The sequence below is a fragment of the Aotus nancymaae genome, unplaced genomic scaffold, assembly GCF_030222135.1.
Source record: "Aotus nancymaae isolate 86718 unplaced genomic scaffold, 86718_ANA_hifiasm-v0.15.2.pri h1tg000006l, whole genome shotgun sequence".
Lineage (NCBI taxonomy): Eukaryota > Metazoa > Chordata > Mammalia > Primates > Aotidae > Aotus > Aotus nancymaae.
Window position 1 is genome coordinate 64,660,478 of NW_026988417.1, and position 15,424 is coordinate 64,675,901.

Consider the following 15,424-nt stretch of genomic DNA (forward strand, 5'->3'; position numbering starts at 1 on the left):
TCAAGGGACATTGGGAAAGTGCCATCATCTAGGATAGGTTGAAGTGGTGGAGCTAAGGGTGGAGAGAGTATTAGGGAGCTGTTTTGTAACCTTGATTTAAAATAATGAGGATTTATAGGAGGGCTTTGGGAAAGTCTGCTGGACTAGGAATAAAAATGAGCTCAGTTTTTGAGATACTACTTTTCAGGTGTCAGCGATCATATCCTGAGATGACCAGTCAGTTACTAGACAGGATTACAGTTTGAGAGCTCAAGCCTTGGTTGTTGACTTTGGAGACATTTATGCAAGGTGACAGTTCAGTAATGCATATGGAGTATGTATCATGGTGGTGACTATTGAGGGAGAAATTCAGAAAGCTGAGTTTGGAACCTTAGGAGCAGCTGCCAGCCAAGGGGGTGGAGGCAGGCAAAAAGAATAGTCAGCAAATGAGACAAAGAGGTAGTAGAAGAACACAGAGAACACCCAGGGAAACCATGCGAGGAGAGAATTTCAACAGTGCTAACTGAAGCGTAGAGGTCAAGGGTATTGAAGACTTGAGAAAGACCTATTTGACTTGTCAAGGGAAAGGTCTTTGGAGACTTAGAAAAATTTGTTTCCTGTGAAGTTTCAGTGCAAAAGTGCATCAGGGATTTTCTAGGTACTCTGCATGACAAGGGGATTAATGTTTAATAAATAAATCCCTTCTGTAATTGCTTTAGCACATATGACTGGGTATCTGGGTCTTCAGTATTCCAAGAGAAATTGTGAGGTCACCCTAGAAAGGAATTGAGGTTAGCTTTCTCATATTATTCAAACCCATCGGGTGATTTTGTATATTATGTGGGAGAGAAACTCTCAGAGCTGAACTATTGGGCTTACTTGGATTCATAAGATCTTAGTGGCTCTGGGAAAAATCTTTGGGAAAATGTAAAACCTGAGCAGTGTTTGAAAGCCTCTTCTTTGGTCCTGCTATTTGGTTTATGTTAATGAATTAGCTTGGAGTATTTGTCAGAGATGTTGTGGAAAATAATAAAAATCAGATTAAAATAATTAACCAAAATAATGAATATTAATTTACATGGAAGTGGAGGCACTAAAGAAATTTTGGTCAAGACAGAATCAAAGCTCCAAATTTAATGACTTACAATTCATTTCATGGAAAAAGTACAGAGCCATTTTGTAAGAAACGACAGTCTAGTTGAATAAATGGAGGTGATAGGTTAGATATGGTGAAGAACTCAAATTTTAAAAGACAAGAGACACTTTCTCATGATTTAAGAAAAGAAATCTGTAGAAAGAAACCAAACTTCTAAATTTATCTTCTGTTCAACTAATTAGCAGTAGTCTCAATTATAAAGCCTGAATCTGTAATATGATCTAACTTAGGTGTAATTAGATGAAAATGTAGTTCTTTTCTGGTGAGTTCAATATGTGATTTTTAATATATAATCACATCACAACAAGCTAAGTGACAAAGAATGAAAGTAAAGAAGAGATTAAATTTTATTTTGGCCTTTAGCTCAGTTTTATGTTCAGATGGTAGTTTCCTAGAACTAAGGAGGGGCTAAGTACAGTTTTGATATAATTGAGGGTGTGACTTTAATGTTTCTACAGATTTTTATATCTCTGCAGTAAAACATGAATTGCTTATTCTCTTTCTATGATATAAAATATAGAGTTTTCCAATGCTCTATAAAATGTATTTTAGATAGGTGAACATGAACCTATGCTTAAACTTGGATTGCCTGGGATTCTAAAATTTTTCTGGTTATTTGTTCAAATTATACTTAACTATGGTATTCACAATACTGTGCTTCTTTATTTTCCCAACAGCTGCTGTACAATACCGGATGTATATTGAATTGAAATAATAATAAATAGGTAGGAAAAAATGAAAGGAAAAAAGAGGGACAAATGAAAGAGGAAAGGACAAATGTAAATCACTGAATAGTTACGGTCACAGTGAGTGTATGTCTCACTTTTGTTTTTAAGATTTCTACCTGCCAAGGCAAAATATGAAACTTGACTACTTACTTGGTTAATAGAGACCACAGTTTAAAAACAAATCATTTGCTTAGGAGAAACACAAGTATTACCAATGTAAAATCCAGAAAGAGGCTGGGTGTAGTGGCTCATCCCTGTAATCCTAGCAATTTGAGAGGCCAAGGGTGGATCACCTGAGGTGAGGAGTTAGCGACCAACCTGGCCAACACGGTGAAACCCAGTCTCTACTAAAAATACAAAAATTAGCTGGGAGTGGTAGTGTGCACCTCTAGTCCCAGCTACTTGGGAGGCTGAGGCACGAGAATCACTTCAACTTGGGAGGCGGAGGTTGCAATGAGCCGAGATTGCGTCACTGCACTCCAGCCTGAGTGACAGAGCGAGACTTCATCTTAAAAAAAAAAATCCGGAAAGAAATAAAGAAGACTCTGTATGATACAATGAATGACACCTTTAGCAACATCTCGATTAGAGACTAGTCAAGTTTCCCAAATTCCACTGAGCTGGTTTCATGAGTTGGTAGCCTGAGGGTATCATATAAAAAGTCCTTCTTCAAGTTCAATTCAGTGGTGGGTCTTCAGGTCCAGTTAGATAATTCTTTTAGAACTTATGTTTGGGGTAACTATTTTTCCTTCTACCTCATGTGTTTTGAACTTTCAGGGCATATATTACAACTTATAACTTACCCTGTCACTCTTAGTCTGAGTGCTCAGATTGAAAGCACGCACTGTGTGAGCTGTCATCTCACTGTGAATGAATCAGCAGGAAGGTTAAGCTTTCATAACATCAGTGAAGGGTGAGGTAATTATTACGCAATTGGTTTTTGGAGTACATGATAAAGAAATTCTGAGAAAAAAGTGAAGGTCTTCAGTTCCCTAATGGATATAAAGGAGAACTTAACCTGACAAAAATGTCCAGGAAGAGTTTGTGTGTTCCCCTAAAAACAGAAGCATATTAGTAACTACCTTCAATTCTTTCTGGAATGAGGTGGAAAATTACAAAAATAAATTAAATAAAATAAGCAGTACGATTTCTTTGAATTTAAGGGAGAAGCACATTCTTCCAGTTAAGAAAGGTTTCTTTTGTGAAGCTGCCTAGGGCTGCAGTCAAACAGATTCCCATTGACAGGTTTGGAACTTGTCTTCACTCTACAGAATGGCCTGTTCATTCTATTTCCCTTGGCATGTAATTCAGGTTGTTGGAGACCTTGGTAGACTCATCACATGAGATCATGGGTTGATGTAAGTTCGTGTTTGGATGTTTTAAAATTGGTTAGAACCTGGCTAGGAGAAGAATGTATGTCTACAACTGGCCCTCAAAGAGATTAAACATGTTTGAAATTTTTTTTTTTTTTTTTTTTTAAGTGGCAGTAGAGTGGGTAGTAATATCTTTTGCTGTGAGCTAGCAAGAGTGCCTGTTAGGAGAGTATTCCCAAACACATAATGAATCAAAGACTGATTAGCTGTACTTTAATACTGCATCTGGAAATTGCTTGTGAGGGAGATTTTGCCATTAATTACAGAAGATACATATGCCACTGGATTTAGGGCTAAAGACAGGGATTACCCTTTACCAAACTTATTTTATTGTGGGCCTTCTTTTAATTTAAACTTTAAGACCAGCTTCAAAAGTAGTTGGCTTTCTTCTGCCAGTGATATGTAAAGAATGAATGGTGCCCATAATTGTTATAAATATAATATACAAAGTTATATTAAATTTATAACGTAAGTCAGCAGTCAAAAAAGACAGTTTAGTTTATTCCTATGACAAAAATCTAGTCTTAGTAAAACAAATGATTTACAACTCATTGCTTTTCTTAGGCTGTTTACTTTGCCGTAATTTCAGGCATTTAGGTTTACTAAAGGCATAAGGTATGCTTTTTTAGATCTTAAATTTTTGGATATGGTTGACTGGTGGAAATTAACAATTTCAATGTTAAAAGTGGTAAACAGAGCTTGTTTCTGTAAGGAGTGATAATTGGGAATGTAGATCATTGGAGATAGACTGAATTTAGGAACATCATGGTTGTAGATGTGGATTTATGAGTTATCTACTGAGATTTTGAGTCATTTACCATGACACTCTAACACACAGGAACTGGGAACTGTTGCTGTCTCTCTCTATATTTACAAATGGTGAGGGATTGTCTCCTGAGCCAGGGGGACAGATTAGACCCTGGAGCTACAGACCCTAGGTGTAGATCCAGCAACCCTTGGGCTGCTACTTTTGCTTTGGGATGTATAGATCCATTTAAATACCAACATAAGAAATTTTCAGAGGTTTTACCTTGATTTTCCTAGAAGCGGAAGCAATCATAGAACTGAATTCCTTTTCATAATTCTTCAAAATTGATTGGAGAAGAAAATTGCCTTTCCTCTCCTGCCTTTTCATTTTGAGGAACCCCTAATGATGTCACTTACTTTAAATCAAAGATGCTTATTTATTACAGCATCTGCTCGGTCCTCCATTTCCCTCCTTCCCTCCTTCCCTTCCCTCCCCTCCCATCCCTTTTCCTCCCTCCCTCTTTTCTTTCCTTTTGAATCTCGCTCTGTCACCCAGGCTGGAATGCAGTGGTGTGATCTCAGTTCACTGCAACCTCCACCTTCCAGGCTCAAGTGATTCTCCTGCCTCAGCCTCCAGAGTAGCTGGGATTACAGGCGTGCACCACCACACTTAGCTAATTTTTGTATTTTTAGTAGAGACAGAGGTTTCACTGTGTTGGTCAGGCTGGTCTCAAACTCCTATCCTCATGTCATCTGCCCGCCTCAGCCTCCTAAAGTGCTGGGATTACAGGCGTGAGCCACTGTGCCCAGCCTCAGTCCTCCATTTCTAAAGCATTGAATCATTCTGTGATTGTTTAACTACCTTGGACAAAATCTAAGGTTTAACAACCAATGAATGATACAGCGGTCCAAGAATACAGTGATACAATGGTCCAAGAATTGAGCCAACTCTTTTTAACCTTTTTTTTTTAAAAAAATTTCTTTCTTTTTATATCCTATACAAATAAAATATGACTGTGTTTTTATTTTCATAGTTTAAACAATATGGAATAAAAAGCTATGTGATACAGAGCATAAATAATGGAGCAGAGAGTGAAAGTCTCTCTTCAACAATTTGCCCTGAGCCTGCTGAAGAGTTATTTATCCAGTGTCTTCTCTTTAAATTTACATGCATTTAAATGTACATGTAGAAAGATACTAACTTGTGTTTTGCTCTAGATATAAGTTGACTTATCTCATGTATAATGATCAATAAACTGTTAACATAACAATTCACTTCATACCTCTTAATGGCATGCAGCATTTCTATGTTAAAAGAACCATCTAGAAAAATGCCAAAACTCTACATTCCTGAAGTTTATTTTTATTCAGAGTTGGGTGTATTTTTTCTTTTGGGACCATTAGTACTTTTATACTAGAGTAGACTAAATCATAATGTTTTAAAAATCAAAAGGTATTTGGGGAGATGGAAATATGATTTGATGATTTCTACCGATTATATGTGCTGTTTCCTTAATATTTTCTTAATTTAAAAAAGTGGTTAACTTATGTATGTTTAGCATATTTTTGAGTTGATAATCTCAAATAATTCTTCACTTATTACACATACTTGAAAATCTGCTTTCTGAGATTTTCAAGTTAAAAGTATTCTGTCAGGTTAAAAGTACTCTGTCCTTGTGGATCTGTCATTTCACAGACATATCAGTTTACCTTGTTGGCTAGGTGATAGGAAAAAAAAGGGCAGAGTATAAGAAATTATTCTCCATTGGATATTAGTTCGTTCTCTCATATGGATTTTAAAGTATTATTGGAAAAAATATCCTCCAATCTTCTATTAAAGATAAGACAACTTCTTACAAAGTATAGGTTGTTTGTAGGACTGAGAAGTATTGGAAATATGTCTTGGCTTGACTAGCTGGCCACCCTTGAGAGCCAGTAATACCAAGTGGCTAAGCTTAGTTGCACCCAGTGGCAAGAGATGTTCTGAGGTTTCCCATGTATTGGGAGGAGGCCCAAGACAAAGAGGTCCTTGTAAAACTCAGCTAGAGACTTGGCTGTGGGACAGAGTCCTGGAAGAATCTGCATTAACTGTGCCCTGCCCAGCGGCATGCTGCTACAGCCTTTGTGCTGGGAACCACCAGCATCATGGAATGAGTTTGCTTCTCCAGGTAGACACTCTGAGCTCTTTTACTTACTGACCCTCTTATTAACCCTGAGTGCTGGAGCTGCCGTGTAGCATCATATGCCTTCTCTGCAATATGCAAAGTCATATTACACTTAGATTGTTAGAAACAATCCAAGTGTATTGTCCATTCTTTGTTTTTACGTGTGTGGTTGTTGCTGTAGAAGATTCCTTACATCTGCCTTTCTGGCTTGATACACACACACACACACACACACACACACACACACACACACACTTTGGCAAAAGGAATGAATATATTGGTGAATCTTTTTTTTTTTTTTTTGGCGACAGAATCTAGCTCTGTCTTCCAGGCTGGAGTGCAGTGGCATGATATCAGGTTGTTGCAAACTCTGCCTCCCAGGTTCAAGTGATTCAGCCTCCTGAGTAGCTGGGATTACAGGCATGTGCCACCACACCTGTCTAGTTTTTGTATTTTTAGTAGAGATGGGGTCTTACCATGTTGGCTGGGCTGGTCTCGAACTCCTGACTGCAAGTTATCCACCTGCCTCAGCCTCTCACAGTGCTAGGATTATAGGCTTGAGCCACCACATCTAGCCAGCATTGGTGAATCTTATGTATAATTTAAAAGTTCACTAATACATTAATTTCTTTTGGTATAGTATAAAGAGCATAGGATTTAAATTTAGACCTTGGTTCAAGTTCTGCTTCTGCCACTTAACAGTACTATGACCTTTCTGAGACTGCGTTTCCATTTTCATTCCCCATCTTGATTGAGGCTTGCGAGCTTCAAATGAGGTCATGTATTTAAAAGCATTTTGTGAACCATAAACTTCCACACAAATGTTGATTATTGTTATTATTTTAAATTTACTTTTGCTGTTATAATAAAACATTAGTAATAAATGTCCCATGAATTGTCTTAATCCTAGAGAAGACATATGAACTAATATACCCAGCTTGGGTCATCAAAAGGCATATTTATATAAGGGCTACTGTTAAGCAGTGACAATCATGAGTGTGCTAAGTTCATATTGGGAACTGCAAGCAGCCTTATGTGGAGAAAGGAGGAGGCACAGAACAGAGATAAATAAAGGCTTAGCTTCTACATGGCCTTGTGAAAGGGTTTTAGGGTTGAGTTCAACCTTTAAGGTTGATAGTGTTTTGTAATATATATTGATGATTAAAGAGTAACATTTATCAGGCTGGGCACGGTGGCTCAAGCCTGTAATCTCGGCACTTTGGGAGGCTGAGGCGTGCGGATCATGAGGTCAAGAGATTGAGACCATCCTGGCTAACATGGTGAAACCCCGTCTCTACTAAAAATACAAAAATTATCTGGGCATGGTGGCATGTGCCTGTAGTCCCAGCTACTAGGAGGCTGAGGCAGGAGAATTGCTTGAACCCGGGAGGCAGAGAATTGCCTGCAGTGAGCCGAGATTGTGCCACTGTACTCCAGCCTGGTGCCTGGCAGCAAAGTGAGACTCTGTCTCAAAAAAAAAAAAAAAAAAAAAAAAAGTAACATTTATCAATTTTTAAAAGAATAGTTTTATGGGTTACCAAATATATAAATATGATCAAATGTGTATTCCACACTTTTCAGCGAAATTTATCTACCTCTTCTGGTAAAAGTGAGTCCTTTGTTTACACAGTCAACAGCATAGGGAAAGAGATGCAGTTTTCCTATGGCAAGTTTCACATCGTGGAAAATGCTTTCTCAGTTAGACGCTGGGGCCACCTCTGGGTTAGAAAGTGTCAGAGGAAGTGGCTCAGGCTCAGGGATGGGCAGGTTCTGTGCTTCCCAGTTTCAAGAAGCATTTCTGGTGATGAGTTGGGACTTGGTTTTCATTCTTCTGGCCTCGTAGATGAGTGGCCAGTTTCATCATTTCATTGTTTGTCTCCATCTTCAATTTATGTGCTTGTTCTTTCCATTGGAAACTCCTTTAACTCTTCTGCTGAAAATGGTCTCTAGGGTTCAACTTCAGAGAAATCTTCAAGCATGTTATTTATCGGTCTAGCTGTTAGGTTTATTTTCATGAGATCTTTTCTGAAGCAGGACATCTAACGCATCTAGGTGTTCATAATGTGAACATCATTTGTATTTTCAGAGAAAAGTTTTATCTTGAGTTTGAATGAACTGTTGAATTAGCTGAGTTAAGAGACTCTCATTTTTGCTATCCATGAGGCAGAAAAGTGGTGTGAAGGATGTATGACTTCAGCCAAATGGCTACTGACCAGTCTTTCTATTGTTTATGGCATAGGAAATAGGGCATTTGGAGACAGGTGCTAAGGAAATGAATAGCACTTTCTTTTTTGTGTGTGGTTGTGGGAACCACTGTACACCCCAGAACACTTTATTAAGACCTCATTAGTTATATAGTTGAAGAGACATTGATTGAGCTACAGGTACCTGGTCAGATATTGATTGAGAGACCTGTACCTGGTCTCAGGTTGCTCTGTGTAGAGCTTGTCCAGGCTGTTGGGAGCTGGGAGACTGCTTGGCCTGGACAGGACCCAGAGTAAGAAGCATGGTACCTCCTACAAACCTTAGAGTGGACTGTGGGCTTCAAGATGGCTTTCAGGTGATCAGAGAGGTCAGGAACGTAGGCTTAAGTCAGGGTCCAGGACCAACATTCTCTGAGATGAGTCAAGCCCCATCCCTCTCTGGGGTTTGCCGATCAAAGGCTAGATGTGGGGAACCAGCAGTCTTGAGAGGGCGTGGGGCATGTGTCTAGGCATTGCTGCAACTGGGGGAGATTGTGGGAGTGGCTGGTGTACTAGTTGTATAATCTGTGGCAGTTGGGTCTTTCTGCATGACAGTGGGAGGTTTGAGTATCCCTTATGGGAGAGTCATGCACAACGGCTGGTCTGGAGCAGCCAGCACCAGGCTTGAGGACAGTGCCTCTGCTGGGGTGACCAAAGTAGGCCAGGAAAGCCACTTGTTGCCCACACCCTGTTTTGATCAACTGCTTTCATGCAGGATGAGGCAGGGATAGGAACGTTTCTCAGGCCCAGATATTGATGTTACCTTAATTCTTTAGTCTGGAAGAACTTGATGAGAGGGCAGGAATATGAGAACGTCCTTAATCAAACCCATTCTTCATGTCTCCTAGAACTGCCCCTTCATCCATCCATCTCCAGAGAATAACCTGACTTCTCTCACTTCTCCAGCTTTTCTCACAAGGCAGTTGTTACTGGGCTGCTGAGGGAACTGGAACGGAGGTCTAGAAGGGGACTCTGATGGTGGCACTCAATCTACAGGGTCTGGAGCCAGGGTGGAGGAGGTCAGGGACTAGTGGCTGCTGTAGTATGGGCACACAGCCAGGCTGATGATGATAAGCAGTGTGGCCAGGAAGAAGATGTCTGTGAGCTGCAGCTGCAGTAGGACTGCTGAGAGCATGGCATTGACCATCAGTGAGCAGGACACAACCAAGAGGCATGGGATGCTGCTGATGTGCTTCCTGACAGTGAACATAAGCAGTCCATTTAGCCCTGGCTCAGCACCACAAGTTCTGCCTATGCTGAGAAGCCTTCTAGGAGGCCTGGACTGGGGCCACGAGCGGCATGCAGCTCTAGATTCAGGAGCACACCAAAGGTGTAGAGAAAGACATTCTAAAGTGCCAGGGGCAGCTGCTCTCTTCTCATGAGCAACTCTGCAGTGACGACAGGCCTGAGATGAGGAAATCCAAGATGAGGAGGAGCAGGCCCAGCTGAGTCATGTGTAGGGGCATGGGGCTGGCAGCAGCTGCTGGAGGGGGCCAGGAAGGGTGTACCAAGGTCTTAAAGGCCACCTGATGGGTAACAGGCCCCACAGCCAGCAGCAGCAGCAGTGCTAACCCCTGAGGTGCAGAGAAGCAGTGCTGGAGGCAGACACTGGAACAGGGCCCTGCTTCCAATTGCTCAGCACCTGGTAGGTGCTGGGGTTCATGTCATGCTGAAGATAGATCACTAGGCTGTTGTTAGTGCCATAGAGCAGGGCTGATAGTGTGAAGGGAGCAGCTTGGTGTCAGAGTGGAGCCCCCTAGGGCCTTGCTTGCCAGCCCACTAGAAGGGAGAAGGTACCTGACAGTAGCTTGGTCAACTCAGCTCCACAGTGCCAGCATGGGGCATGGGCATGAGTAGCATCAAGGTCCACTGCCTTCATACCCATGCCAGACTTTGGGTGGCCTGTGTAGTTAGCAAGTGGCAGTGGGGATTGTAACATATTTAGGGGAAATCAAGTTATGGAGCCAGCTCCCAGTAGGTAGGAGCTGTGGAACACTGCCAGAGAGGATACTGAGGATCAGAATCATCTGCCAACTGCATAGACAGGGCTTGAAGAGTAAGGGGCTAGTGGCCCTTGAAGCCACAGTCTTGGGGCCAGTCTGATGGAGTTGGGAAGGGGAAGAAGGAACCCAGGGTGCAGGCTGACAAGCCACTGTGCAGTCTGCAGGAAGGGAGGCAAGGATAAAGCTGGCGTGAAAGTTGGAGGAAAAATGGATTACAGCCAGAGAAGCCAGACAGTGTCTCTACATTATTATTCTGCCTCCCCCATAGCATCTAGAGCTAGTCGGGCCCCTTGCATAGTGACTGCAAATAGTCTTTCAATGCCATCTCCACATTGGGCACAGCATAGCCTGAGCTGCATAGATGCCAGCACAGGTGCCCATGGCAAAGTCCGATACTGCTGATGTCCTCAGTGTGGCCACCACAGCTAGCCAGGAATCCCTTGAGGAATGGGGGGGACTACAGCAAGCCATCCCGGCCTGCCCTGTTGTTGACTTCATCTTCCACGTGCCACTGTGGATTCTCCAGCTGGTTCCTGAGAAATGCCAGGTCCTTAATCTTAGGCAGGGAATCTTTGTCATCTATCATCTTCCCTGTCAAATTTCTGAAGAATACTTTCTATAAGTCAAAAGTAAGACAGTCTTAGTTTTGTTCTCTATATTTGATGTTTGGTGCATTACAAATGATGGCATTGCTTAGTAGGATGTTATTTTATTTCAGTTGCAAGGTAGGAAGGACATTGATAATTGTAGAAATAGGGAGGAGTTACATATATGAGTTTGAGTCTGCATATTTAGTCTTCTGAGCTTTGGAAACAGATGATTTTCATTTCAGTCCTAGCAAAGGAAGTATTTTAAAATTTCAGAAACAATTAGCCATTGATAAAGTATGTTTAAGTGGTAGAAAGAGCAATGCACTGAGAATAATGATTTTTAAAAAATCTTGATTCTACTAGTAACTTGCTGAACCTGGACATGTCCCTTAATGTCTCGGAACCTCTGTATTCTTGCTTCTAAAATGATACTTCTATATGACTTAAAAGATCCCTTCCAGACCTAAAGTTCTGTGACTCTGATTTTACTCTAGGGTCACAACAATTCTTTGCTTACTTCCACAGAGTATGAAGGTAACAGATATCCCTTATCAATGAACATTGCCTTTAAAAGTATAAGGCAGCAAACGATGTTGCAAAGGGAATGTGTGGAAATGGGCTGTGAATCTTGAATCTAATGGGGTTGCCTGTAGCTCATTCTCTTTTCTGTGCACTACCTGCAGTGTTGACTCCTGATGTGCTGTGATTCTGGAAGAGAGGCACTTGGTCTTGAATGTGTAGTTTTTGGCGGCCTGTTTCTGAATGGGACACATATATTTCAATGGTGACCTTCAAAGGCAATGATGCCCCAGCCTTCAGTGTGTGACTCTTAGGTAGCACTAGAATTGGCACTTGGCAACCATATGGGAAAAGAGGATAATGTCATGTTAGGCCTACATAGGGTATTTTGGGGATGGAAAACATCAAAATCTATACTCTACCCAAGGATAGATTTTGGTAAATGGATTTTAGACAGGTTGTTTTTCAAGCTCCATTATGTTTCCTTAGATTTTTTCACTTTTTGTAGGAATCACTTCTTTTCTGATGTTTACAATGCATTCTATTATAAATGGGGTTTTACCATCCGCCATTAAGGAAAGTATAAAAATCAGGCTGTGCCAGTCTTTTTCTCTCCTTAAAGTAATTTCCATCAGACCTCATCTTCCTCTGCTTTAATGTCTTCTGTTAATGTGTTCTTAAGTCATACAGCTTGTAAGGTGAGGCACAGTACAGTTTCAAATCTGAGGATTTAGCAGGGCAAGGGAGGGAGAGATAAATGATAAGAAGGGAGGTGGAGAGTTTATTGACTACTCATGTAGTGCTTCATTGTGAGTAAAGAAAAGCAGATTGGTCATCTATAATAAAATGTAGCCCAAATGGCATTTGCACAGTCGTAAGGTTTATTTCACAGTAAATCAGTATGCCTATTAGCATTTCACACATATCTCTGTCTCTCTGTCAAGAGTGTTTGCAGATTCTTTGTTGTTTCATGCTTAAAGGCACTTTTTGTCTTCTGATGTCTTCCCGATGGACCGCCTCTGAAAAACAACTCTTCCAGTCTACACGGATCAAACTATCTCTCCGTGACCACACTTTTTCAGTTTTTGATTAGCTCATTGAAAATCATAATTTCTGTTACGATTAGAGAAATAATTAGATGGGGTTCATAATTTAACTTTGTAATTCAGGATCAAAATCATAGGCTTTTGTGTGCCTTTGATGTCTTCCTGCTCCTTTTAAACAGAATTGCAGCTATAGCATCCCAGATAGGTGTTTTTCAAATCTGTTTTTCTTCCCTGCTTCTTCTACTTCCCTTTCTTCTTCCCCTCTCTCCTTTTTTCTTTTTTTCCCTTCCCTTCTTCCCTCCCTCTGTCCTTCCTTCCTTCTCTGTGCTTAGGTACTTCCAATAAAAGCACTGATACTTGGCTGCATCTTAAAAACTCCAGATAGTTTCAGCAACATCTATTGAATGCCTATTATATTCTTGATTCTATGCTAGGCCTATTACTTTGCATTGTCTTATTTAATCCCTATTAACAATTCTTTGAAAAAGCTCTTTCGTTCCCATTCCATCGATGAAGAAACTTTGGCCCAATTCACAGAGCTAATATGTGGCAGAGGCTGAATGTGAAATTACATCTTCTAAATTCTTCCTTTACTGGGTAGAAACTCTGTTTCACATAGGAAGTTGTATTAGGGTTCTCCAGAGGAACAGAACCAAGAGAATATATGGAGATATACATGTGTGTATGTATATTTATTATAGGAATTGGCTGTTGTGATTATGGAGGCTGAGAAGTCCCACAGTATGTGGTCTGCAACTTGAGACTGGGGAACACCAGTGGTGTTACTCATTCTGAGTCCAAAAGCCTGAGAATTATGGGGCCAATGGTCTAAGTCCTGGTCTGAGTCTGAAAGCCCAAGAACCAGGAGCGCTGGTGTTTGATGAATGAGCAGATGAATGCCCCAGCTTAAACACAAAGCTGAATTCACCTTTCCTCCATCTTTTTGTTTGATTTTGTCCCACAGCAAACTCAAATGCTGATCTCTTTCAGAAAGAACCTCACAGAAAAACCCAGAAATAACGTTTTGCCAGCTATCTGGGCATTCCTTAGCCCAGTCAAGTTGACACATAAAATTAATCATCACAGAATTGCCATTATGAAAGGAACCATACCTTAGTGTGGAAGCAAGCCAGCTATGATTAAATAACATGAGACCACATTCTGGGTTCAGATTCTCAATGACCGATTCAGCCTTGGGCAAGGTTTTGACATTTGTATTTTAGAGTCTCTACTGATTAAAAAGTGATGATAAAAGTTGTCTTAGAAGAGTTTTAATCTATAGCTGTCTGTATTTACTGTGAAATCTTAGTTTTACAAAATTTTAATTTTGTGGACAACTTGGAACTCTTTAGTTGGGAAATAAATTCCAGCATAGTTGTTTTTATAGCACAGCAATTAATACAAGTTATATCTAAATAAAGTGTTAACACGTGCTCAATTACTGGGCAGAATCTTATTGGATGGAACTATCAATACATATTTGTTGAATACCTACTATGTGACCAACACTTTACATTTATGAGCTCATTTAACCCTTATATCATTTCTGGGAGTTCTCATTTACTTACCTCAAAGATGATAAAAATGAGGCTTAGAGGACTTAAATAATTTTTCCAAGGTCACATAACTAGTAGGTGGTGACGTTGGGATTTGGATCTTTGAGAGCACAAAATTAGCCCAGTTATTACTAGTGCTGGATTTTGAGTTAGATTTAAGTTCCAGTTCTGTCTCTTACTAGCATTGTAACCTTGAGCAAGTGACTTAATCTATCTAAACTTTCATTTTTACATTTAGCAAACTTAAGAGGTCTGTTCCTTTCTAAAGATTCAGTTGCAGGTATCCCTTTAGCATGGGCTGACACAGTAAGTGAGGTATGCAGTGGCCCTTGCTTATAAGGGTTTAGCATCTTAAATAAGAGATGAAGCATAAGATGAAATATGAGCATTTTTTTCATAACGTATGCTAAAATGTTAAATCATGCAGTTTTAGCAAAAGATACTAGTGTGATACATGTGATATATCAGACAGAACTTTGGAGTAGAGCTGGGATATGCAAGATCTTTCCCCATCTTTACCACAAGCACACTGTGAATCTCAGAGCGTGTTATTTTCACTTCCATGTCCTCTATCTGTGTTTCATCTGTTCATGCATTCATAAAACATCTACAGAGAGACAGCAGTGTGTCCAGGCACACTTACAGGGAATCTAGGCACTGGAAAAGGAGCTAAGACGTGGCATCTGTTCCCATCATGGGACATAGAACTTACTGGGATACATAAGTTCTGTATGTAGTGCATACAGCCTACTGAGAGGAGAGGCAGACATGTGAAGACTTTATAATACAGTGTGAAGAGTGACATAATAGTGCTCAGAGTCAGGGGAGACTTTATGGAAGAGCTGACAATTGAAGAAGCAATGAAGATGAGGAGGGGCTCTGTCTTATTCATCTTTATGGTAATATTTCCCAAAGCATTGAGTGCAGTGCCCAACACATAGTAGGCACTCAGTAATGAATTGGATACTGATTTGCAAGCCTGACTTGTTTTCAGCATCCATTCCTTCCTATGTTTCTTGTCATAGCTCCTCTGTCTCTTTAGGGAGCTCCATAGGGACTCAGTTCAAGTCCCTAATTCTCTTAGTGACAGCACAGCAGCGTGGTTAAGAGCGTAGGTTCTGAGGTCAGATTTCCTGGGTTCAGTTTCTGTCTCTGCTACTTATTAGCCATCTGACCTTGAGCAGTTACTTAGCTCTCTGTGCCTGTTTCCTTATCTATAAATTGAGATAATAATAACACTATTATTATTAACACTAGCATTATTAAATGGAAAAAAATTAAATGCAAAGAACTTAGAATGGGGACTAAGCACCAAGAAT

The 15,424-nt window shown here is 40.4% G+C and overlaps 1 protein-coding gene and 2 pseudogenes across 8 annotated transcripts in view; 1 reads left to right on the top strand and 2 right to left on the bottom strand.

Annotated features, from left to right (window-relative positions):
• The window catches only part of SLC4A4 (solute carrier family 4 member 4), a 495,962-nt gene that overhangs the window by 202,687 nt on the left and 277,851 nt on the right, over window positions 1-15,424 (top strand). The gene's annotated exons all lie outside the window — the stretch shown is intronic.
• Window positions 9,419-10,276, bottom strand: LOC105725358 (probable UDP-sugar transporter protein SLC35A4; annotated as a pseudogene).
• On the bottom strand, window positions 10,672-10,980 carry LOC135269903 (SLC35A4 upstream open reading frame protein-like; annotated as a pseudogene).